Below are 25,170 nucleotides of genomic sequence, written 5' to 3'. Positions count from 1 at the left end.
TGAGGGAAGAAACAGGAGAAAATTCCTTCTGCCATTTTTTTGTTATTTCTCCCTTCTTTTCTCTCATCTTTTCTTCTCTTCTGTCTTCTCTTATCATTTCTCTTTCTTCTCCTCCTCCTCCTCGTTCTTCTATTTCTACTTCTTCTCTCTCTTTCTTTCTCTCTCTAAGTCATAGAGTAGTTAAAGTTATATAATTTACACAGGAATGTGATACTACTCTACTACAGTATAATCACTGATTTACTTCTCTACCTATAAATTCTTTGAAGGTTAGACCCAATTTAATTCAAATTTGATTCCTAAATATTTTGTTATATTAACAAAAACAATGTTGATTTGGGGAAAATGGATAATGGTGTTGTAGGTATGATTTTCTTCAACAGTCCTTGTATTTTAGAGAACATTCTAAAATTGTTACAGGTTAAATAACTTGATGTACTTCAAAGTTATATGCCAATAAGGAGGAGGGTAGTGGTGGCAATATGTCAAAAATTCTCCATTATAGATAGTTATTTTTTTATTTTTATTTTTTTTTAACATTTGAAGTTCTCACTGTATGGTACTATCCTTTACACATGGTAAGCACTTAATGTCTCTTTGATTATTGAATGAATTAGAGAGAAGTACAGTAAGTGGTTTCTGCTTTTATGGTCATGAATCTAAAGGGGTTGGAATTGCAGAGTTTGGAGGAACCATAGAATTCTTCTGGTCCAGGAAACCGAGGACTTAGTCAACTTTGATTTAGTCTTTCTACAAGTACTATCAGGGATGAGAACCCCTAAATGTTCTCAGCCTGTAACCAACCTTCAAAACAAATAAATGTGGAAACACTTCCTAAAGTTGGTAATAAATTCAGAAAGCTAAAGAAAACAGCACAGAACAATTAGAAAAAAAAAGAATATGTACACAAAATAAAAAAGTGGTTAAATACGTTATGGCATACAACCATACAAAATTATGATATACATGTATCTATAGTAACATAAAGGAGCCCTGGTTGCACAGTGGTTAAAGCCCACAGCTGCTAATCAAAAGATTGGTGGTTCAAACCCACCAGCAGCTCTGTGGGAGAAATATGTGGAAGTCTGACTATTTCATTCACCACAATGTCAAGATACACTGTGTGTAACAGAGCATCATATGTGGGAGGTGTCTGGGAAAAAAGAAACAAAGTTCCAAAAGTTTAGATTCAACTCAACCTAGGCAGTACTACTGAAGTATTAGGATCTCCAAAGAATAATTTACATTGGTAAAGGACCTTAACATTTCTAAATCATTTTTACTTCTATCAGGTTCCTTTGACCTGCTGAATGGCACATGAGATGTGTGGAGCAGTTATGAATATAGGATACTTTTGGGACAATTCTCTAAACAGGGCATGAAATCCCTAGCATTACCATGTGTGACTTTCTCTTGTCAACAAATGTGACTAACAGACTATGATCATTACTTTTAAGTATGATATGTGTACGCCACTCTCCCCTTTAAAAACAAAGGCCACAAATGTGTACCAAGGTAAGAGAAAATGTAAATGAGCAAATCCTCTATTTCACATAAGACTTTGTAGTTCAGAAATACTGCTTACTAACTCTTCTTACATACATATACTAAGATAAACAGAGAGGGAGACAGAGATGGAGAGGAGAGAGAGACTATGAAGAGAAATTCAATATTACATAGAAACTCTGTAATTTGGGAAGAAACTAGTCTTTTCTATCCCAAATATAACAAAAGAAGATTATGTTTAGATGATACCAGGGCACACAATTTCAGCTCTGGGGAAAGTTATAAAGAAAATCAGTATCCCATTTTTGGCCCATTCTCACTTGCTGGGACAGTCTCCTAGTTGTGGTTTCAGGGTTTGACTGTGAGCTCTGAGATCTCTTTGTGTTCTCTCACTGCCAAACAAGTCATTCAGCCCCAAAGGCAAGGTCTTTTCCCACCTTAAAGAATTCAGCTTTGCAGAGATCTGAAAACAGTGTGGGCAATATGTGGCTATCATTTGATGTTGCAATTAGGGGGTAATATCGTACAGGTTCAGACTTTGGCTCAGGAGCCATGTACAAAGGACCATATCTTGGCTTCTTTATGACTAACTGTATGACCCTGGGAAAGTTATCTCATCTCTCTGCAACTCAGTTTTCTGATTTGGTACTGGAGATAATTATAGTCATTATCTCATAGCATTGTGTGGTAGACATTCACTGCTAACAAAATATACATTGAGTTTCCCACATTTCCCAGCCCATTTGCAATTAAAGGAAGCCAAGTTATTAGCTTTGTGAATGGGCTGTGAGCTGAAGTGAGGTATGTCAATTTTGGGCCAAAGAATTTTGAGAGCCAGTGTGCAACACTTCAGCTGTTTATTCCCAGCCAGGGTTACCATAATGTCTTCACGTTCCAGATGGTGCAGCTGCAAGATGGCGGTGAAAGAATCAACACTTAAGCTTTTTGCAAAAACTCTCCTAACAAACTGTGGGAAGGCATTCTTGCTCAGGCTCCACCTTCGCTCTTCCTCTTCATACATTATCCACTCACCTTATTGGCCAAAGCCACATCAATCTCCTTCTGCAATTTCTGCTGAATATCAAGGTAGGTGGCCAATAAATACATAGGGAAGAAAAGAGTAGTGCTAGTGGTCCCATAGACAGGGAAAATAAAGGTGACTGGGCTACAAGCTCCATATTAGTCAAAGCTGAAAGAAGAGGAAAGACCCTTTAGGTAAAACTGGTCAGTGTGAAAATATCACAGTTTAGATGAAGATAAATCCAAATGAAATTTCCAAATCTCTAGGGAGAAAAAATGGAAAAGAAGTTCAGAGTCACACTGGGAGTAGTTTGCATTCTGATATCTATCTTACAGAGCTGGAAAAAGAAAAAAACTGTTTTAATCTGGTTTTCCCAGGGTTTATACTATTCTTGACTTTCTGCTCTTGGTTATGCCACCTTAACCACGAACACAGCTGAGTATTTTCAAGAGACAGCACTTCCATCTAATGTACAAAATGTTATTGGTACTATCCATGGAGAATCCTAAAGGCACTTTGATTTCAAGTAAAATATTGGGGAGCATACTTTATGTGCACAATCTAGCTTGAGAAGCATGGATTATACCTTGGAGAAGCATCAGGTAATAGAAGACCTGAGATACAAAGTCTTCAAAATGGATGATCACAGATATGTACAGAAACTACAAAGACAGACAAGAAGCTAGAGGAGTGGGTATTGATTCTTGTGAGGTGATGAGTCGCCTGGTAAAAAGCAATTTGACCTTTGGTCTTTGTTCCTGAGAGGTGGGCCACGCCTGAGGCTAAGGAATGGGGGATGAACAGACAAAGAGGGAACACCCAGGGGTCCGATGTTGACTAGCTTCAGAAGGCATAATGTAATCTATCACGGCCACATGAGGAGGCAATAAGAGACCTTAAAATTGAGGATCAGATGAGCTTTCTGGTTCGTGACCATGGATGGTCCACTTTGGGACATGGAAGCTCCATGCAGGGAACCCTCCAGACTTTACCCTATGCATCTCTTTGTTTGTTTGTATCCTTTTTGGTTAGAATATATCTGTAGTCATAAGTATAGTACACTCTCTGTGAGATTCTGTGAGTTGTTTCAGCAAATTATCAAGCACACAGGGACGGTGAGAGCCAGTAGAAGCTGGAGTCTCCTTCTAACTTGTGAGCTCTGACCCACATCTGAGCTATAGTGTTGGACAGAGAGCTCCACTTGTGTGGCTGGCAATAAGGATGATGAAGAAGTGGGAAAGTGAGGACTGAATCCATTACCACATTTTGAGGATTGAATTCATGCTAACTCTTACCATGCAATTAGTCACAAAGATGAGATTTATCCATTTTGCCCCTTACTTAGTGCAATCCTAATTTAATCAGTGGCATTAAAATAGCACATGAATGAATGTGTGAATAGATGGGCATTGGTCGCCATGAACTATGGAAATTTATGGTCCAATGAGTAGAATTATTAATGATTATTCAATCATGGCCTAAACGGCATCTTCCTCTGCATGTACCCCTCTATTTACTCTATTTATGCTAACGAAACAACCATTGTAATTATAATTTTGCCTCCCACCTGGTGTTTCTCCTGAGAGAAGCTAAGCATGGTCAAGCTCTAGTCTGTTGATCAGGAATAGATTAAGACCTTTAGATACATGGAATACTGAAATGAACATGATACCTAACTCCATCATGTAATTCAATATATTATATTGTTATATAAAAACAATATGTAATTAGTGCAAATAAGGTCTACAGAGTTGTGATTTCGCACCGATGGCTTCTGTGATGCTCTTGTGGGTAAATACAACTCTCAAATTCTTTCCACCATTTAGAATGAACCCCATGGTATTGAATTGAAATTGGAGTATAAACTCAAGGTTTAGAGCTATGTTGCACAATACTGTAACCACTAGCCACATGTGGCTATTTAAGCTTAAATTTTAATTAATTGAAATTAAATAAAGTTAAAAATTCTGTTCTTCAGTTACTAGCCACAATTCAAGTACTCAATGGATAAACATATCTAGTTGTTACTGTATTCAACAGTGCAGATAGAGAATATTTCCTTCGTCATTGAAAGTTCTACTGCACCATGTAGATAGATAACCAAAACGAAACCCACTGCTGTCAAGTTGATCCTGACTCATAATTACCCTATAGGACTGAGTAGAACTGTCCTATAGGGTTTCCAAGGCTGTAAAATCTTTATGGGAGCAGACTGCACATCTTTATCCCATGTAGATATAGAGAGAGATGTAAATAGAAAAGGAGAGAGAGAGAGATAGATGCAGATAGACATAGATATAAGATTATTTACAGTGATGTGCTTATGTCAGCTCAGACCTGTTCTCTAGATCCATTTGTTATATATTCAAGAGTTTTGTAAGCTAATTGTCAAATCAATAGTACCATGAAATTGACCATGATGGAACTATTTATGTCATGGAAATAAGCTATAAATAAAGGTTTTTTTGTTGTGTTTTTTTTTTTTTTTTTGACAGCCAGTTTATATCACTGGATATGGATAGTTATTTATATTTCTCTCTTCTGTCTCACCGTATTTGAATATATTTGATTTCATTAACTTTGTCCACTGAGAGGATCTAGAAGCAAAGAATTCTCAGTAGCAATGAGCACACCTAGCTCCCAGGTTTTGGATTCTAAATACCTTTTCCTACTAAAAGAAACTACAGCTTTTTGGAGAAATGACTGATTTCAGGGTTGATCAGGTGAAGTAAGATGTCACTGCTGCAGTTTCTGCTCATAGTTGGTGAAGTCTTCTGTTTCAGAGGTGAGGAGTTTGTCCTTGACAAGCTGGGCAGTCTGAGTCAAAAGGCTTTCTGACTCAACTTTACTCAGAACATGTGGCTGAGAATGTAAGGCCTTAAACCATTCCAGGTACTGGGGAAGCTTGGACTGTTCAGCTTCCTCTATATATAAATGTTCTACCAGATCTTCTGCTCCCTGGTGGTCTTCTCTTTGGGACTGTTCCTCTGAAGACCCATTAGCTGGAGAAGTCAGAACTTGCAGCACTACCGCCAGCACATCGAGCCCTTCTCTACAGAGCTTTATGTCTTCTGGGAAGGAAGTCACTTTCTCTATCGCTTGAAGGGCTCTGTTGAGATACCCTGGTTTCCACATTAGAATCATGTTGTGGTACACGTCCTGCAGTCCTTGACACAATTCCACCTTCCCAAGAAGTGCATAGCCATACAACTGGGAACTCAAACCCACTGAGTTCTCTTGTTTTATGGATACACCGAAGTTCCTCTTCTCTTCCCAACTGAAGTCTGTCTTCTTTTCCAGGCTATGGTATAAAACACAGAGGAAGAGAAACTGGGTAGATCGCACTTCAAAGGCTTCTTGCCTCATGATCTCAAAAACCACCAATAACACTCTTTGTAATTTTCTTTCTTTATGAAATAATCCATCAGTATATTGAATGTAAAGTTATCTGGAAAAATTCCATACTGAACCACTGTGCCACCAGTGCTCCTTTTTACAGTAGAATCCCATGCTCTCACTTGACCATATTTTTCTTCTTCTTAACCAGTGACCACACAGATTAAAACATGACATTTCCAGAGTTCATCTGCAGCTTTCTGTGAGCATGTCCCACTACCCCACTGTCCCAGATCTCTACACAATCATCAGTGACACCCTGTGGTACTCAGACCTGCCTCCTTCATCTACAGGCATTCTTGTACTGGTCTCTGGGCCTCATTAAGGCAAAGCTAAGTCAGTCATCTTGTAGCTTTAATTCCCAAGAGAAAATCCCTGCCCTCTCCAGACTATGAGAGGGCTGAAATTTAACATGAGTCATATTCCAGCAGGAAGCCTGAGGTGCCTTCCATTGGATAATGTGTAAAATGTGACTTGAAATTGAAATGATTGTTTACCAATCAAGATATGCAGCAATTATGATACAAGTAAATCAATATTTGAACAGTAATTTTTATCCTTTGATGACATATTGAAGAGAAAGGAAATGGTAATTTTTTTACTCAGCAGTATCTATACAATGACATATTAATCATAGTACCCATTATTAAATTTTAAACCCTGTATCTTTGACTCATTCTTAATCTCCTTCCCACCAAAATGTAAAAACTCTCTTGCTCTAAACCCTAGAGTTGTCTACATACCATTTTTTATGTAGAAAAGCACACACATCATAGGTATACAGTTCAATATATCATCAAAATTGAACACAAACACACTTATGTAACCACCACTAGATCTCACTTTTTGATTATCTTTAAGGTGCTCCTTGGAAACCCTAAGAGGCAGTTCTACTCTGTCCTACAGGATCTCTATGAGTTGGAATCGACTCGATAGCAATGGATTTGGTTTTAGTTTATGGAATAAAATTAGATATCAACAACAGAGAGAAAATTAGGAAACTCACAAGCATGTGGAAATTAAGAAACACTTTTCTAAATAATAAATAAGTCATGGAAGAAATCAAAAGGAAAATTAGAAATTACTTTGAGATGAATTGAAAATGGAGACACAACTGACCAAAGTTATTGGGATGCAGCTAAAGCAGTGCTTAAATGGAAAATTATAGCTGTAAAATGTCCATATTAAAAATAATAAAGATCTCAAATCTATAACCTAATTTTCTACCATAAGACACTGGAAGAAGAAGAGAAAAATAAATATTAAAAAGGTACAAGAAAGAACATAATAAAGATTAGAGAAAAAATTAGTGACAGAGAGAATAGAATAACAAGAGAAAAATCAATGAAACCAAAAGCTAATTTTTTAAAAAGATCATCTAAATTAGGAAAACTTCAGCAAATTGACTAAAAAGGAGATGACTAAAATTATTTATATAAGAAATGAAAGGGGACAGATCACTACTGACATTACAGAAATTAAAAGGAATATAAAGGTATACTAGAAACTATTTGTAGGTCAATAAATTAGACAGCATAGCTAAAATGAGCAAATTTATAGAATGACAAAAAATGAACTAATAAAAATTGACAATCTGAATAAATTTGTAACAAGTAAACAGATTGAATTAGTAATAAATAAATAAATAAATAAATACCAACCAAGAGAAGTCTAGACCAGATAACTTCCATAGTGAATTCTACAAAATATTTAAAGAAGAATCAATATCAATTCGTTACAAATGCTTCCATTCTAAGGCATCATTCTATGATGCCAGAATTACCCTGATATCAAAACTAGAAAAACACATCAAGAGAAAGGAAAACTACTGACTCCCACAACTTCGATTAAACATTGCACTGAAGTTTCTAGCCAGAGTAATTAGCCAACAAAAAGAAATAAAACACAGCCAAGTAGGAAAGGACCACTACATGACTGTCAATTTGTCATACTGTGGTGGCTTGCATGTTGCTATGATACTGGAAGCTTTGTCACTGGTATTTCAAATACCAGCAGGGGCACCCTTGGTGGACAAGTTTCAGACTAAGACAGTCTAGCTTAGTCTAGCTTCCAGACTAAGACAGACTAGGAAGAAATACCTGGCAGTCTACTTCTGAAAAAACTGGCCAGTGAAAACCTTATTAGCAGTGGAACATTGTCTGATAGTGTGCCAGAAAATGAGTCCCTCAGGATGGGAGGCACTCAAAATACAACTGGGAAAGAGCTGCCTCTTCAAAGTAGAGTGACCTTAATGACGTGGATGGAGTCAAGCTTTCGCAACCTTCATTTGCTGATGTGGCATGACTCAACATGAGAAGAAACAGCTGCAAACATCCATTAATAATCAGAATCTGTAATGTACAAAGTATGAATCTAGGAAAATTGGAAGTCATCAGAAATGAAATGCAACACATAAACATCGATATACTAGGCATTAGTGAGCCTCATATGCATGTGAAAGCTGGACTATGAATAAAGAAGACCGAAGAAGAATTGAAGCCTTTGAACTGGGCTGTTGGCAAATAATACTGAATATACCAAGGACTCCCAAAAGAATGAACAAATCTATCTTGGAAGAAATAAAACGAGAATGCTCCTTAGAAGCAAAGATGGTGAGACTTCATCTCACATAATTTGGACATGTTATCAGCTGGGATCAGCCCCTTAAGGACATCTTGCTTGGTAAAGTAGAAGGTCAGCGAAAAAGAGGAAGACCCTCACTGAGATGGATTGACACAGTGGCTGCAACAATGGGCTAAGCACAACAACTACTGTGAGGTTGGTGCAGGACCGGCCAGTGTTCCGTTCTGTTGCACATAGGGTCGCTATGAGTCGGAACCGATCCAGGGCACCTAGCAACAACAATAGTGAGCTGAAATGGACTGGTATCAGCCATTTTGAATCAGACAATCATATGATCTTCAATGCTGGGAATGACAAATTGAAGAGGAATGGAGTCACACTCATCATCAAAACGATCATTTCAAGATCTATTCTGAAGTGCAATGTTGTCAGTGACAGGATAATATCCATACGCCTACAAGGAAGACCAGATAATATGACTGTTATTCAAATGCACTCACCAACCACTAACCCCAAAGATGAAGAAACTGAAGATTTTTGCCAACTTCTGCAGTCTGGAATTGACCAAACGTGCAAACAAGATGTATAATTATTGGCGACTGAAAAGTGAAAGTTGGAAACAAAGAAGGATTGGTAGTTGGAAAATATGGCCTTGCTGATAGAAACAACACCAGAGATCACATGATAGAATTTTGCAAGACCAACTGCTTGTTCATTGTAAGTACCTTTTTTAAACAACATGAGACCTCGCCAGGTGGAATACACTAGAATCAAATCGACTATGTCTGTGGAAAGAGACAAAGGAAAAGCTCAATATCATCAGCCAGAACAAGGCCAGGGGCCATCAATTGCTCATATGCAAGTTCAAGTTGATGTTGAAGAAAATTAGCCCACCAGAGCCCAAGTATGACCTGGAGTATTCCACCTGAATTTAGAGACCATGTCAAGAAAGATTTGACACATTTAATACTAATGACCAAAGACCAGATGAGTTGTGGAATGACATCAAGGACGTCATATAAGAAGAAAGCAAAATGTCATTAATAAGACAGGAAAGAAAGAAAAGACCAAAATGGATGTCAGAAGAGACTCTGAAACTTGCTCTTGAATGTGGAGTAGCTAAAGTGAAAGGAAGAAAAGAGGAAGTAAAAGAGCTGAACAGAAGATTTTAAAGGGCAGCTCGAGAAGACAAAGTAAAGTATTATAATGAAATGTGCAAAGACCTGGACATAGAAAACCAAAAAGGAAGATCACACTTGGCATTTCTCAAGCTGAAAGAACTGAAGGACAAATTCAAGCCTCGAGTTTCTATGGGAAAATACTAAAGAACACAGAAATCATCAAAAGAAGATGGAAGGAATACACAGACTCACTGTACCAAAAAGAATTGGTCAAAGTTCAAAATTTCAGGAGGTAGCACATGATATATGATCAAGAACTGATGGTACGAAAGGAAGAGGTCCAAGCTGCACGGAAGGCATTGGCAAAAAACAAGGCTCCAGGAATTGACAGAATACCAGTTGAGATGTTTCAGCAAATGGATGCAGCACTAGAGGTGGTCACTCATCTATTCCAAGAAATTTGGAAGACAGTTACCTGGCCAACTGACTGGAATGATCCATATTTGTGGCCATTCCAAAGAAAGGTGATCCAAGAAAATGTGGAAATTATTGAACAATATCATTAATATCACATACAAGTAAAATTTTGCTGAAAATTATTCAAAAGAGGTTGCAGCAGTACATAGACAGGGAACTGCCAGAAATTCAAGCCAGATTCAGAAGAGAATGTGGAATAAGGGATATCATTTCTGATGTCAGATGGATCTTGACTGAAAGCAGAGACTACCAGAAAGATGTTTACCTGTGTTTTATTGTCTATGCCAAGGCGTTTGACTGTGTGGATCATAACAAATTACAGTAACATCGCAAAGAATGGTGAACCCAAGATCAGCAGGTCAAACAACAGGGCTGTTGCTCACAGGCTGCGAAGACTGATAAAACCCAAGATCAGTAGGCAAGATGGCAGGTAAGCTGCTAGCTCAAGTCTTCAAAACTTGAGGTCAGATGAACAGGAGCCAGCTGCAGGATCCAGATCAAGCAAAAGTTCACAGGCCTTGCCAGAAAGTCCACTTATGCTTGATGCAGGCCACATCCTCATGGAAACTCCCTTTCAACTGATTGGATACTCACAGCAGATCCCATCATGGAGGTGATCACATTATATCAAATCTCATCATGTAAGTGATCACATCATCATGCAACTGTCAAACTACATCATAACTGAGAAACAACTGAGAATCACGGCCTAGCCAAGTTGTCACAAAACCTTAATGATAATAGTCCACCTCTTGTCAACTTGGCACCTCTACACATCTCCTTAAACCATACATAGTCTCTAAATAAAGGAATTATAGTCATACTTGTGCCTGACATGGACAATGGACACATACAGGGCAGTAATACTCATAATAATTACAGTACTTGTTTCTGCAACTGATCTTACAGTCCTAAATGTTATTTAGAACTACCTTCTTCCACTACCCATTCCATATTCCCTTTACTCACAGAAAGTACCACAGCTGGTCGTGGTTCATTGCCTGGTGGGGTGACTCAAGCCTTCATTCCTGAAGGGTCTGGGCCATTAGCAGTCATGTAGGAATTGAGTGACTGTACTTTTCCATTAATTTAATCACAGGACATGGTAATACTAGGAGATGCACTAAGGAATCTCCTGCAATCCAGACATACTCTTCTTGAACTCCATTATGTAATATCAATACGATTTCCTGTTGGAAATCAGGATCAAACACACCAGCCAATGTGGTAATTCCCTTCCTTTTCTGTTAATCCAGGGACATAAGAGCCAAAGCACCCAAGTGACATTCTTAACTTCCAGTTCAATGGAACCAGTGATGTGTCTCCAGGTGCGAGCATTTCATCCTTTGGAACTAAGACCTCTAGGCCCACAGAGCATGGGTTCATGGGGACAGGAAGAAAAAACTTAGCAAGTGGGTCACTAGGGGTAATAGTGAGTGATACCACTCCCATTTCCACCCCTTGATTCCTGGATCCATGAATCTTGTCTATGGGAGACACAGAACCATATATTGGAAGCAAGTTTAGAGCATATGTAGCCTCCTGGAAAACGTTCTCCCAACCCTGCAAGGTTTTGCCACCTAGCTGGAACCATAATTGTGTCTTTAGAAGGCCATTCCATTGTTCTATCAAGCCAGCTGTTTCAGGATTATGGGGAACATGGTAAGACCAATGAATTCCATGAGTATGGGCCCATCACCACATTAACTTGCTGTAGAGTCCCTTAATCCAAGGCGATGCTGTGTGGGATACCATGATTGGTGAATAAGACACCTGTAAGTCCATGGATGGTAGTTTTCACAGAAGCATTGCGTGCAGCAAAGGAAAACCCTATCCAGAGTAAGTGTCTATCCAAGTAAGAACAAAATGCTGCCCTTTTCATGATGGACGTGGTCCAATGTAATCAACTTGCTACCAAGTTACTGGCTGATCACCTCGAGGGATGGTGCCATATTGGAGGCTCAGTGTTGGTCTCTGCTGCTGGCAGATTGGGCACTCAGCAGTGGCTGTAGCCAAGTCAGCCTTGGTGAGTGGAAGTCCATGTTGCTGAGCCCATGCTTAACCTCCATCCCTGCCACCATGGCCACTTTGTTCATGAGCCCATTGGGCAATTATGGGAGTGGCTAGGGAAAGATGATGACTGGTTTCCACAGAACACATCATCCTATCCACTTGATTGTTAAAATCGTCCTCTGCTGAGATCGCCCTTTGGTATGCATTCACATGAGACACAAATATATTCACTTCTTTGGCCCATTCAGAGAGGTCTATCCACACACCTTTCTCCATATCTCCTTGTCTCCAATTTTCCAATCATGTTCCTTCCAAGTCCCTGACCACGAAGCCAACTCATCGGTCACAGTCCATGAATCAGTATACAATCGCACATCTGGTCATTTCTACTTCCAAGCAAAGTGAACAACCAGGAGCAATGTTTGAATTTCTGCCCATTGGGAAGATTTTCCTTCACCATTGTCCTTCAAGGAGGTCCCAGAAGGGGGCTGTCGTGCTGCCCTGTCCACCTTCAAGTGGTGTCTGCGTATCACGCAGAACCATCTATACATCAGGCACAAGTTTTCTCTTCCTCAGTCAAATGATCATAAGGAACTCCCAAGAGGCCATAGGTGTAGATTGGGATATGGAAGATAATATGACAGGAGTGGAAATCATGGGCATTTGGCCACTTCCTTATGCACCTTACTTGTGCCTTCAGGTCCTGCTTAGACCCGATCTTGTATATACCACTTTTATTTAATGATTGAGTGCTGCTGTGCATGTCCAACTTTAGGGCTCTGTGGGTCAGACAACTCCCAGTTCATGATGGGAAGCTCAGGCTGAATGGTGACTTGGTGGCCCATGTTTAAGTGTTCAGTCTCTACTAAGGCCCAGTAACAAGCCAAAAGCTGCTTGACAGAAGGAGAGTAATTATCTTCAGAGGATAGCAAGGCTTTTCCCCAAAATCCTAAAGGTCTGCACTACAATTCATCAATAAGGGCCTTCCAAAGACTCCAGAGAGAACCTCTATCTGCCACTTGCATTTAAATCACCATTGGATCAGCCAGATCATATGGCCCAAGTGACAGAGCAGCTTGTATGGCAGCCCAAATGTGCTGCAGAGCCTTCTCTTGTTCTGGGTTCCATTCAAAACTGTCAGCTTTTTGAGTCACTTGATATATAGGCTGGAGAAGCACACCCAAATAAAGAATATGTTGCCTCCAAAATCCAAAGAGGCCCACTAGGCACTGTGCTTCCTTTTTAGTTGTGGGAAGTGCCAGATGCAATAACTTATCCTTAACTTTAGAAGCTGTATCTCAACATGCCCCACACCACTGGACCCCTGGAAATTTCACTGAGGTGGAAGGCACTTGAATTTTTGTTGCATTAATTTTCCACCCTGTAGCATGCAAATGTTTTACCAATAAGTCTAGAGTCATTGACACTTCTTCCTTACTAGGTCCAATCAGCATAATGTCATCAATGTAATAGACCAATGTGATATCTTGTGGAAGAGAAAGGAAATCAAGTTCCCTGTGGACTAAATTATGACACAGAGCTGCAGAGTTGCTATAGCCCTGAGATAGGACTGTGAAGGTGTATTGCTAGCCTTGCCAGGTGAAGGCAAACTGCTTCTGGTGGTCCTTCAAAACAGGTATTGAGAAAAAAGCATTAGCTAGATCAATAGCTGTATACCAGGTACTGGGAGATGTATTAATTTGCTCAAGCAATGAAACAACGGCAGCTGCAATTGGAATCACCACCCGGCAAAGTTTTTGATAATCCACTGTCATTCTTCGAGATCCACCTGTTTTTTTGTACAGGCCAAACAGGAGAGTTGAATGAGGATTTGGTGGGAATTCTCTCCTCGGCATTCTTCAAGTCTTCAATGGTGGCACTAATCTCTGCAATTCTTCTAGGAATGCAGTATTGCTTTTGGTTTACTATTTTCCTAGGTAGTGACAGTTGTAATGGCTTCCACGTGACTCTTCCTACCATAATAACCCTACTCCATTGGTCACGAACCCAGTGTGGGGATTCCACAAGTTGCTGTGTGTATCTATTCTGACTATGCATTCTGGAACTATAAAATCACTACAGAATGGGTTAGGTAACCCACTGGGCTTACAGTGAGTTGGCCATGAGCTAAAACTCCACTAATAACCTGACCTTCATATTCCCCCACTCTGACTGGTGGGCCACAATGACATTTTGGGTCTCCTGGAATTAGTGTCAGTTCAGAGCTAGTATCCAGTAATACCCAAAAAGTCTGATTATTTCCTTTACCCCAATGAACAGTCGCTTTTGTAAAAGGTTGTACTTCTCTTTGGGGAAGGCTGGAAGAAAGATTAAGAGTATACGTTTTTGGCAGTGTATTGGAGTCCTTCCTCAAGGGGCCCTCCCCTCCCCTTCATTCAAGGGGTTGTCGGTCTGTAAACTCAGTGAAATCTGGGAATTGATTGAGGGGCCATGACTCTCTATTCTGACCATTCAAGTTAGACCGCTGTTCACTTGACCTAGAATTCTTCTGCTTGTACAGATGAAGTACATATTTAGTATATTTCCTATCTATTTCACTCCCAGGACACCATCACTAAGTAGCCAACACCATAAGTCCATACGAGTCAGACTATTCTGATTACTGCTTTGACTCAGCTATCCATTATGGTAACAATGCCCACCTTGTCTTTGTCAATTGAGTGCTGTCTCTTGGCCCCTACTATCATGGTGTCCAATGAGCCCCACTGTAGTCAGGTGTCTTTATTAAGTTAGGGCAGTTCCCACTGTCAAATCTGACTTACATAAAATAGCTTCCACAACAGTCTTCCAGGAATCTGGGGCTACCTTCACAAATGTGTGGATCTGTGGGTCTAACCTCATAAATCCACTCCAGCATGCCAATTTCCCTAGGCCCTTAGATACCTTCTTCTACAGTATACTAAGGCAGGTCTGGTACTTCAACTTGATTAATGTAGGCAACCGCATAATCCATGGTCAGCAACTCAACCAAACAAACTATTAGATCCTTTCCTAACCTCTCAAGCTGGAAAACTGAGTGAAGAATCTGTGGTTAGTGGGCCCATGTTAATAAACTCAGACTGATTCATCTTTATCTTTCTTGAACCATTATCCCACTCCCTTAAAAGCTATTCCCACATGTATTCCCCAGGTTTCTGTTTGTATATATTAGAAAAGTCAAGCAGTTCTTTTGGAATGAAGCATACCTCCTCCTGGATAACATTTTATACTTCGTCTTTTGGAGCTCACTATGACTTAAGTCTAGTTAAAAGTCTAGAAGCCAAAACGTGTAGTGGGGATGCTTTATGAGAACATTCAACAAAGTCTTGTAAGGCGTCTCCCTCAGGCGATGTCTCAGGCAATGACTCAAAGGCCCTTTAGACACAGCTGGGTTAATCTCATCAGACGGGGGTGGAGGGTTAATGGTTTTATTGGAGAGGGTGGCTTAGCAGACAAAGATGGAGTAATCTCTTCAGATGGGAGTGAGAGAACTGGTTCTGTTGGCAGGAGTTATTCAACAAAATTTAGGGGCTCAGTGTCCCCAGCTTCCTGATTATCTGCACGTATATCCCCATCCCAAGTTTCAGGATCGCATTTCTGCCCAATCAATGCCCTCACTTTTAACTTCAGAGACCCCTCAAAGTTGGGATTTGAGTTGGCATTGTAATTCAGCCACTCATACAATAAGACTCTGGTTTGGTTTTTGGCAATATCAGCTCTGTTACTACAAGAAATAAGGCTTTTTTTGAATGCACAAGTGGAAATTTGAGGTCATTTATGGGGCGCTTGAGCTTTGACTCTGAAGAACTGAGCTCATCTATTTCTTTCACTACTTGTCTAGTGAAAGTAGGACCAACCAACCAGCTTTATACTTCTGATTATGACAAAATTGTAGAAAAGTATCAAACATGCGATCACCCAGAGCCTCGCCTTTCACCAATACCTGATTTATTGGTGGTGATATTTTGCATAATTCTATTGCCACCTAAGGCCAAAGATTAACAATGCCCTTTTTACTACCGGAAGCAGAGTCGTCAACATCTTTAAGACTAACCAGACTGGAGAACAAATTTAGAAAACTCATCTTTACAATTTTGTTTTTCCAGATCCAATCACAGTACCAAATGTATAAATATATATATATAGAGAGAGAAATTTATATCAAGGAAATGACTCATGCAATTGTAGAGGCTGAAATGTTCCCAGACATCAGGCTGTAGATTTCTCCTGATTCATGTAGTCACTCGGGACATTCAGACAGCAGGGCTCTTGCTCACAGGCTGTGAAGACTGACGAATCCCAAGATCAGCAGGCAAAATGGCAAGTAAGCTGCTATCTCAAGTCACAAAAACTGCAGGTCAGATGAACAGGATGTAGCTACAGGATCCATAGCAACCAAAAGCCCTCGGGCCTTGCCAGAAAGTTCATTTATATGTGATGCAGGCCACACTCCCATGGAAACTCCCTTTCAACTGATTGGCTTCTCACAGCAGATCCCATCATGGAGGTGATCATATTATATCAAATCTCATCATGGAAGTGATCACATCATCACACGACTGTCAAACTACATCATAACTGCCAAACTATTGAGAATCATGGCCCAGGCAAGTTGACACACAACCTTAATGATCACAGTCCACACCTTGTCAACTTGGCACCTGTACACATCTCCTTAAATTATACATAATTGCTGAATAAAAATAACTATAAGGTCATACTTGCACCTAACATTATACAATGAACACACATTCAAGAGAAAATGCACTAGCCCTGTTTGCCTCTTAATATTTTATAAGTAAAGAAAACAAAATTTTGATGCACACATACAAAGCAAAAATACTTCTAATGATTACAGTCTTCATTTCTACAACTGGTCAAATGGTCCTAATTGGTATTTAGAACTGCCTTCTTCCACCACCCATTCCGTATTCCTTTTGCCCTCAGCAAAAGACTCTGGTTGTTGCCTGATATAGTTGGTTCTCTGTCTGGACAATTCCCTTTAATAGCTCTTGTAATTTTGGTTTGGCTTTTGCAAATTCCCTTAATTTCTGTTTATCTGGAAATGTCCTAATTTTGCCATCGTATCTGAGAAAGAGAGTTTTTCAGGATATTTTATTCTTGGTTGGCTGTTTTTTTTTTTTTTGTTTGTTTTTTCCAAAGTTTTATATATGTCATCCCATTGCCTTCTTGCTTGCATACTTTCTGCCAAGTAATCAGAGCTTAGTCTTATTGTTTCCCCTTTGTAAGTTACTTTTTCTCAAGCTGCTCTCAGGATTCTTTTCCTGTCTTTGGTTTTGGCAAGTGTGATTATGATGTGTCTTGGTGACTTTCTTTTGAGGGCTATCCTATATGGGGTTTGTTGAGCTTCCTGGATGGTAGGCTTTTCATCTCTCATGATATTTGGAAAGTTTTCTGCCAGCAAATTTTCAACAATCTTCTCTGTTTTCCATTTTCTCCTCCTGTTCTGAAACTCTGATCATGCACAAATTTTCACTCTGATTGTGTCCCACATAATTCTTAGGTTTTCTTCATTCTTTTCTTTAACTTTTCCTCAAAGTGGCATCCATGCATTTGTCTTCAATCTCACTGATTCTGTCTTCCATTGCTTCAAATTTGCTCCTAAAACTTTGTACTGAATTGTCCACTTCTGAAATTTTACCTTTTGGATTTCTAGTTGCTATTTTTGTATGATTTCCAGTTGTTTATTTATTTTGACCTTTTGTTCTTGTATTATGTTCCTGAACTCTTCTATTGCTTTGTCTGTGTTTTCCTTGATATTGGCTACGTTTTTGTTGATTTTGCTGTATTTTCCTTGATCTCTTGGAGAGTCCTAAATATTAGTCTTTTGAATTCCATATCAGGTAGTTCTACTGCCTTTTCTTCTATCAGAAAGTCATCTGATTCTCTATTTTGGTCATTTGCTGGAGACTTTTTGTCTTGCTTTTTTATATATTTTGATATTGTCTGCTGTCTCTGAGACATAAAGGTATTATTTTCTTATTTATTGATTCTAGTTTCATTTGTTTTGTCTTCCTTTTTTGTTTTATTTTGCTATGTCAGGGCAGGCGGGCCAGGCTTGTTTTGATGCTTGCTCATCTATGGGCATGATAGCTCTCACCACCTTGTCCAGGGGGGCAGGGCAGAAACAGGCAGAGCAAGCCTGCTTTGTTGTACACTAGTTTGGTGAGGTAGCTAAGGACAGACTGGGTGGATGCTATCAGTCTCCCGATGTTGGTCCAGGAGTGTGGGAACTTTCCCAAACCCATGTCAGATAGGCAAGAGTAGCAGATGGGGAGTGGTGCAGGCTCGCTTCCTACCATTCAGTAGCTGGTCAAGTGTCAGGAGGGGGAAGCTAGTATCTCTCAGGCTGAATGACTGTGGTCCATCGGGAAGCAGCAGAGGCAGCATACAGGGCAGGAGGGTAAGGGGTGGGAATGCATGTATCTCTCGTTTCCAGGTGCTCTGTCTCCTGTTGAGGGCTCTGTGAAGTTGCCTTCCCCTACTCCCTGTCCAGGGTCATTGCTAGCTGTGCTCTAAGATGGCAAAGGTGTGCCACATTAGCTGACAGAGAACCTCCACTCCATAGCTGTCTCTTGTTGTCTGTTCCCTGTCAGTTTATTCTTCTATTTGGTGCTTGATCTATTTCTTCATCCCTTCATTTGATGCTTAGGGTTCCAGGATTGATGTTTACATCTATTTCACTTCATTTTTCAGGTCTTTGCTGCAGAGGGATGGCATGGTACTTCTGTATATAGTACCATATTGGCTATGCCATTTCACTCCAAAATTCTTGAAATTCTTCCAAACAAGTGGAGGAAACTCATGCAGTTTCCTATACCTCAGGTGCTTTTGTGCCCCTGGAAGGCTCCTATTCATCTTTCAAAGCCCAGCTCAGACAGGACTCCCATGGTTAGTGTGCAGCCTTCCCAACCACCTCAAACAGATTTAACCACTTTCTTTTCTGCACAACTTCCAACACATTTAATTTCCAGTCTTGTCTACCTCCCAGCACCACTGTTTGTTTCCCTCATCAGATCCTGAGCTACTCAAGGGCAAGATCAGGGTATTAGTCATGGTCATGGCCCTAGAATCAGGCAGAGTACTTTATGCAAGTGGACATCCAGAAAAAATCAGAAGTTTTGAACTGGATGATGTTGTGGGGCTCTTGTGTGTCCTTTCCCTGTGACTCTTCAGTGACCACTCCATTGTCCTGTATTGTTGATACAGCAAGAGGACCTGAGCCAAATGGCCTTGAGAGATGGGGCATGGAGGAGATGGAGCTGGTGTTTGCATTAAATGGTATCAATTTGCGTTGCTTCCTGTCCAGCCCCGAAAAAGTTCCTGCAGTAGACAAGTTAGACTAATTCTTCAACAAAGAATAGCCCCCTCTCTCTGGGAAGATGGCGTCTAAGGGAATAATGCACATGTATGGAGAGAAGAGAAGAACAGCACCTCAGTTGATAGCTTCCTGCTTTTTCACAGGTGGTGGATAGGTAGAGAGCAAGTCACTGGAGCTTGTAGAGAGAAGGGCTGCAATAGCATTCAGTATCACCTGTGAAATCCCTCATGAACTCCTAATAGGAGCAACCAGAGGGCTGAGTATCCAGAAGTTACATGAGGTCATTATCATTACTGTGACCCAGTAAAGGTCTAGAAGTCTACCTCCAAAAATCATCCAAGAGTTTTAATTGAATCACAGTGGTCTGAGCCACTACTGATCATGTGGATGGTGCAGAACCAGGCCTTGTTTGATTCTGTTGTGCTTGAGGTCACCGTGAGTCAAAAGATGACTCTATGGCAGCTAACAACAACAACAACAATAAAGGTTCTTAAAACTCAACAGAAATACAAGTTATCCTTGTGTGTTTCCTTCTCTCTTTAGCCTCTTTCACTTTTACCCCTTCTGCAGAAACTGATGCTCACCCCTCTCCAACTCTTCATGTCCCTCTGGGATGTAAATTCTCAGAGCTGCCCTACACCAGCTGAGTAGGAGGACTTCTCATTGCTAAAACGTCCTGTCTCAACTATTCTCATAGCTTTCCTTTTCCCTACTTGGGATAACAGTCTAAAATTTTACCATCATAGTTTTTCATCATTGGGTTAAGGCTTTATCCAGGAGACACCTGATAAAATCCATAGATGCCACTGGGAAGTGTAATACACTAAGACATTTATTCCTCCATCCATTGATTTAAAATCAAATAAGTGAATGTGGCACAGTATTAAGAGCTACAGCTGCTAAACAAATAATCAGCAGTTCGAATCCACCAGCCACTCCTTGGAAAACCTATGGGGCAGTTCTACTCTGTCCTGTAGGGTTGCTACAAGTTGGAATTGACTTGATGTCAATGGGGTTTTTTTTTTTAAGTGAATGTTAAAAAACAAGAGTAAACCAGTTTCCATTGAGTTGATTTTGACTCATGATAACCACATGTGTTGCAGAGTAGAACTGCACTCCATAGGATTCTCCTGGCTGTGACTTTTTGTAAGCAAGTTGGTAGGCCTTTCTTCTGAGACAATCTGGGTGGGTTTGAACCAGTTAGGATTCAAGAGTTTAACTGTTTGCACCACCCAGAGATTGAATAAATGTTAATTATAGGTATACTCTGTTAGGCCACGGGCTGGAGGCCATACCGTCACTTTCCAGGGCAGTGGTCAGTGCAGTGGAGGTAGAGAGAACCATAGACATGCTCAGATGGAAGCTTGAACACGGTCCCTCTTTGGAATCTCTGTAGTGGGGCCCTGCTGAGAAATATTTAAGAAAGTGGCAGCAAGCTTAAACACCAACAAAGGAAAGACATGGAAAACTGGGAGTCAATCACCAGGAAAAGTAGTATAGAAAGTCCAGAGAATTCCAATATGTTTCTGCCCCCTTTTGGTGGCTTCAGTGGGCACTATTAAATGGAGTCAGCTGCTATGATCCCCAGTTTACAGATGTAGAAACTAAGGCTCAGTTACTGCAAGTGATTTTACAATGTCTACTGACTGAACAAAATATTACATATATATGAAAAGAGATTTTAAAGTCCTCTGCTGCTTAGTGATGCCAGTATTCAATGCTTGCCCTCCCTGGCATGGATGACTATGTAAAATGTAAGACTCCGACCAAAACAGCTAGTTTGTTAAATTTCTGCTTCCTATCACCATGGTGATTTCCACATCATTTCCCCACAAGTCTTCTGAAGACTCCATCTCTTCTCAGCAGAGATAAAGATTCAAGGTATGACAGATACTAATGGAATTCTGTGTGATCTCCCTCTCTGTCTTCCCAGCATGAGTAGTTCACTGAACACATTCAAACAAGGAGAGATTAGAGGGTCATCATCTATAATTATAGACAATTTAATTAGCTCTTGTCAACCCAAAGCCTTTCTTATTCATTTTGGAAACAAAACACCTGTGGAAACTAAAATGTTTTCCTTTTCCCCCAAAATATACACTCAGCTGAGATGATTTTATAACTAAGACTCATAAGACCATCCACCCACTCTACTCACCTGGTTAAACCGGTTGGAACCTATGCCTATACCAACAGCAAAAGGCTAGCCTTTGTTTGGGATGAAATGTAGCCAGTAACATGCCCTAACCAATGAAAATTGTCTTGCTCTGCCAGGACAAATAGTAGAATGCCACTTTATTCCATAGATTCTGACACCTAACATGAAGAGGTTCATGTCACATGAGTAGAACTGAATGTGTGACAGAAGACACTGTGTGGAAAGAACACCAAATACACCCATTTCACTCACTTGTTCATTGGTATATTAATGCACTCAACAGGTACTTTTAAATCTCTGCTTGGGGAGTTCCAAATGATAACAGTTCCTTTGGAAGACAGTCCAGCAGTCTCTTACAAAGAAAGCCTATGTTTACAGGTTTAACATATGATCTAGAAATTGTGTTCCTGAATATTTACCCAAATGAGTTGAAAACGAATATACACAAACACCTGAAGGCTTGACTGGGGTTCATAATCCACTTCAAAGGGTGCTGACTCACATACCTGGCAAGATAAGAATTATTGCCCCAAAACATCACTTTTTTGCCATGTGTCTATTTGGGTATCCTCCCAACGTGGCAACTGGCTTCCCCAGAGTGAGTTATGTAAGAGGGAGCAAGGTGGAAGCCACAATGTTTTCATGACTCAATCTCAGAAGTCACACATCATCGTTTCCTCAGCATCCGAGTGGTTTCACTAGAGAGACCAGAAGCAAGAACTGCCCACTTAGGACAAATCAACCCCAGATTCACGAGCAAAATAAAGGAATATTATTATCTGCTGTTTTTCGAAAGTGTGTTATGCCCCAATACATAACTGAAATATGTCTTCTTCACTTCAGGTAGTTTAAGATGTACAGGATCACAAGGCATGAATACACAAGAGCATGAATACTAGGAGGAGAGAATCTCTGGTAGCCCTACTGAAAGCTGACAATTACAGCCTGCCCAACTAAAAGAAATTCTGAGGAACACAAAGGTTTGGTGCCAAGCACAGAATAGGTTCTTAACAATGTTATCTCCCTTCCCCTTCCCTTTTTCCTCCCTGTACTGAACCACATGACCAAAGGTCACCACTGCTCAGACCTTAGCACTCTTTCCTATTAGTTGACTCACAACCTCACTGCTGTTTCCAATGATTCACAGTATCTTATTATTTTCTCCAATTTCCCCCCAGTTCTCATCTCTCTCCTGGATCTTGTACATCGTAAACTACCTGAAGTGAAGAAGACATATTCCAGTTATGTATTGGGGCATAACACACTTTCCAAAAACAGCAGAAAATAATGTTCTTTTATTTTGCTCATAAATCTGGGGTTGACTTGTCCTAACTGGGTAGTTCTTGCTTCCGGTCTCTCATGAGGTTGTAAACAGACTAGGGGTGGGGTCATCTGAAAGCTCTCTCCTGTGTCTGTGCCTGGGATGGAAAGATTAAATTATCAGGGGCTGGAATGTCTGGAGATCCTCAGACATTTCTGTCTCTAGATAAAGAGACAGCAAATAGATGATACATAGATAATAGATACATACATACTTAGCTATAGATTATAGATAAATAGGTTGTTCTTGTTACATGCCATCAAATGGTTCTGACTCATAGCGATAGAATGAAACATTGCCCAGACGTGCCATCTCCATCATCATTGCTATGCCTAAGCTCATTGTTGTAGCCACTGAGTCAATCCATCTCACTGAGGGTCTTCCTCTTTTTTGCTGACCCTCTACTCTACTAAGCTTGATGTCCTTTTCCAGGGTCTGGTCCCTCCTGATAAAAAGTCCAAAGTACGTGAGACAAAAGTCTCACCATCCTTGCTTCTAATGAGTTTTCTGGCTATACTTCTTCCAAGAAAGATTTGTTCATTCTTCTAGCAGTCCATGGTGTATTCAGTATTCTATGCCAACACCATAATTCAAAGTCATCAGTTTTTCTTTGGTCTTTTTTATTCATTGTCCAGCTTTCACGTGTATATGAGGTGATTGAAAACGCTATGGCTTGGTTCAGGCACACCTTAGTCCTTAAAGTTACATCTTTGTTTTATAACACTTTATAGAGATCTTTTGCATCAGATTTGCCCAATGCAATGTGTCATTTGTTTTCTTGACTACTGCATCTATGGATGTTGATTGTGGATCCAAGGAAAATGAAATCCTTGACCAACTTCAATTTTCTCTCCTTTTATTATGGTGTTGCTTATTGGTCCAGTTGTGAGGATTTTTGTATTCTTTATGTTGAAGTGTAATACATACTGAAGGCTGTGATCTTTGATCTTTGTCAGCAAGTGCTTTAGGTCCTCATCATTTTCAGCAAGCAGGGTTGTGTCATTTGCATATCACAGTTGTTAGTCTTCCTCCAAAACTGATTCCTTGTTCTTCTTCATATAGTCCATCTTCTTGGATTATTTGCTCATCATACAGATTGAATAAGTATGGTGAAATGATACAACACTGACCCACAACTTACTTGACTTTAAACCACTCAGTTCCCCTTGTTTTCTGCAAACGACTGCCCCTTTGTCTAAGTACATGTTCCTCAGGAGCACAAATAAGTGTTCTGGAATTCCCATTCTTCACAATGTTATCCATAATTTGTTATGTTCCACATAGTCAAATGCCTTTTGTAGTCAATAAAACACAAGTAAACATCTTTCTGGTATTCTGTGCTTTCAGCGATGACACAGCTGACATCAGCAATGATATCCCTTGTTCCATGTCCTCTTCTGAATCCAGCTTGAATTTCTGGCAGTTCCTAATCAAGGTACTGCTGCAACCACTTTTGAATGATCTTCAGCAAAATGTTATTGCTGTGTGATATTAATGATCTTGTTCAATAATTTCTGCATTCTGCTGGATGACATTTCTTTGGAATGGGCACAAATATTGATCTCTTCCAGTGGGCTGGCCAGGTAGTTGTAGTCCAAATTTCTTGGCATAGAAGAGTGAGCACTTCCAGCTCTGCAACTATTTGTTGAAACATCTCAGTTTGTATTCCGCCAATTCCTGGAGCCTAGTTTTTTGTCAATCCTTTCAGTGCAGCTTGGACCTCTTTCTTGAGTACCATCTATTCTTGATCATATGTAACCTCCTGAAATGGTTGACTGTCAACCAACTCTTTTTTTTTTTGTAGTTTTTTTAAATTGTACTTTAAGTGAAAGTTTACAATTCAAGGTAGTCTCTCATACACAAATTTATACATACATTGTTATGTGATCCTAATTGCTCTCCCTATACTGTGACAGCACACTCCTCGTTTTCATCTCTGCTTTCCCGTGTCCATTCAAGCAGCTCCTGACCCTCTCTGACTTCTCATCTTACCTCCGGACAGGAGCTGCCCATTTAGTCTTATGTATCTACTTGAGCTAAGAAGCACACTCTTCACGAGTATCATTTTATGTCCCATAGTCCAGTCTAATCTTTGTCTGAAGAGTTGGCCACGGAAATGGTTTTAGTTCTGGGTTGACAGAGAGTCCAGGAGCCATGTTTTCTGGGGTTCCTACAGTCTCAGTCAGACCGTTAAGTCTGGTCTTTTTACTAGAATTTGAGTTCTGTACCCCA

At 40.1% G+C, this 25,170-nt stretch overlaps 1 pseudogene; it reads right to left on the bottom strand.

Annotated features, from left to right (window-relative positions):
* Positions 1 to 5,263: 5,263 nt before the first annotated feature.
* LOC101349732 (28S ribosomal protein S27, mitochondrial pseudogene) overlaps positions 5,264 to 25,170 on the bottom strand; it is a 32,594-nt pseudogene continuing 12,687 nt past the window's right edge.

The sequence above is a fragment of the Trichechus manatus genome, unplaced genomic scaffold (genome assembly GCF_000243295.1).
Source record: "Trichechus manatus latirostris isolate Lorelei unplaced genomic scaffold, TriManLat1.0 scaffold00151, whole genome shotgun sequence".
Classification (NCBI taxonomy): domain Eukaryota; kingdom Metazoa; phylum Chordata; class Mammalia; order Sirenia; family Trichechidae; genus Trichechus; species Trichechus manatus.
Note: the sequence above shows the minus strand (reverse complement) of the source record. Positions and strands in the feature narration are given on the sequence as shown.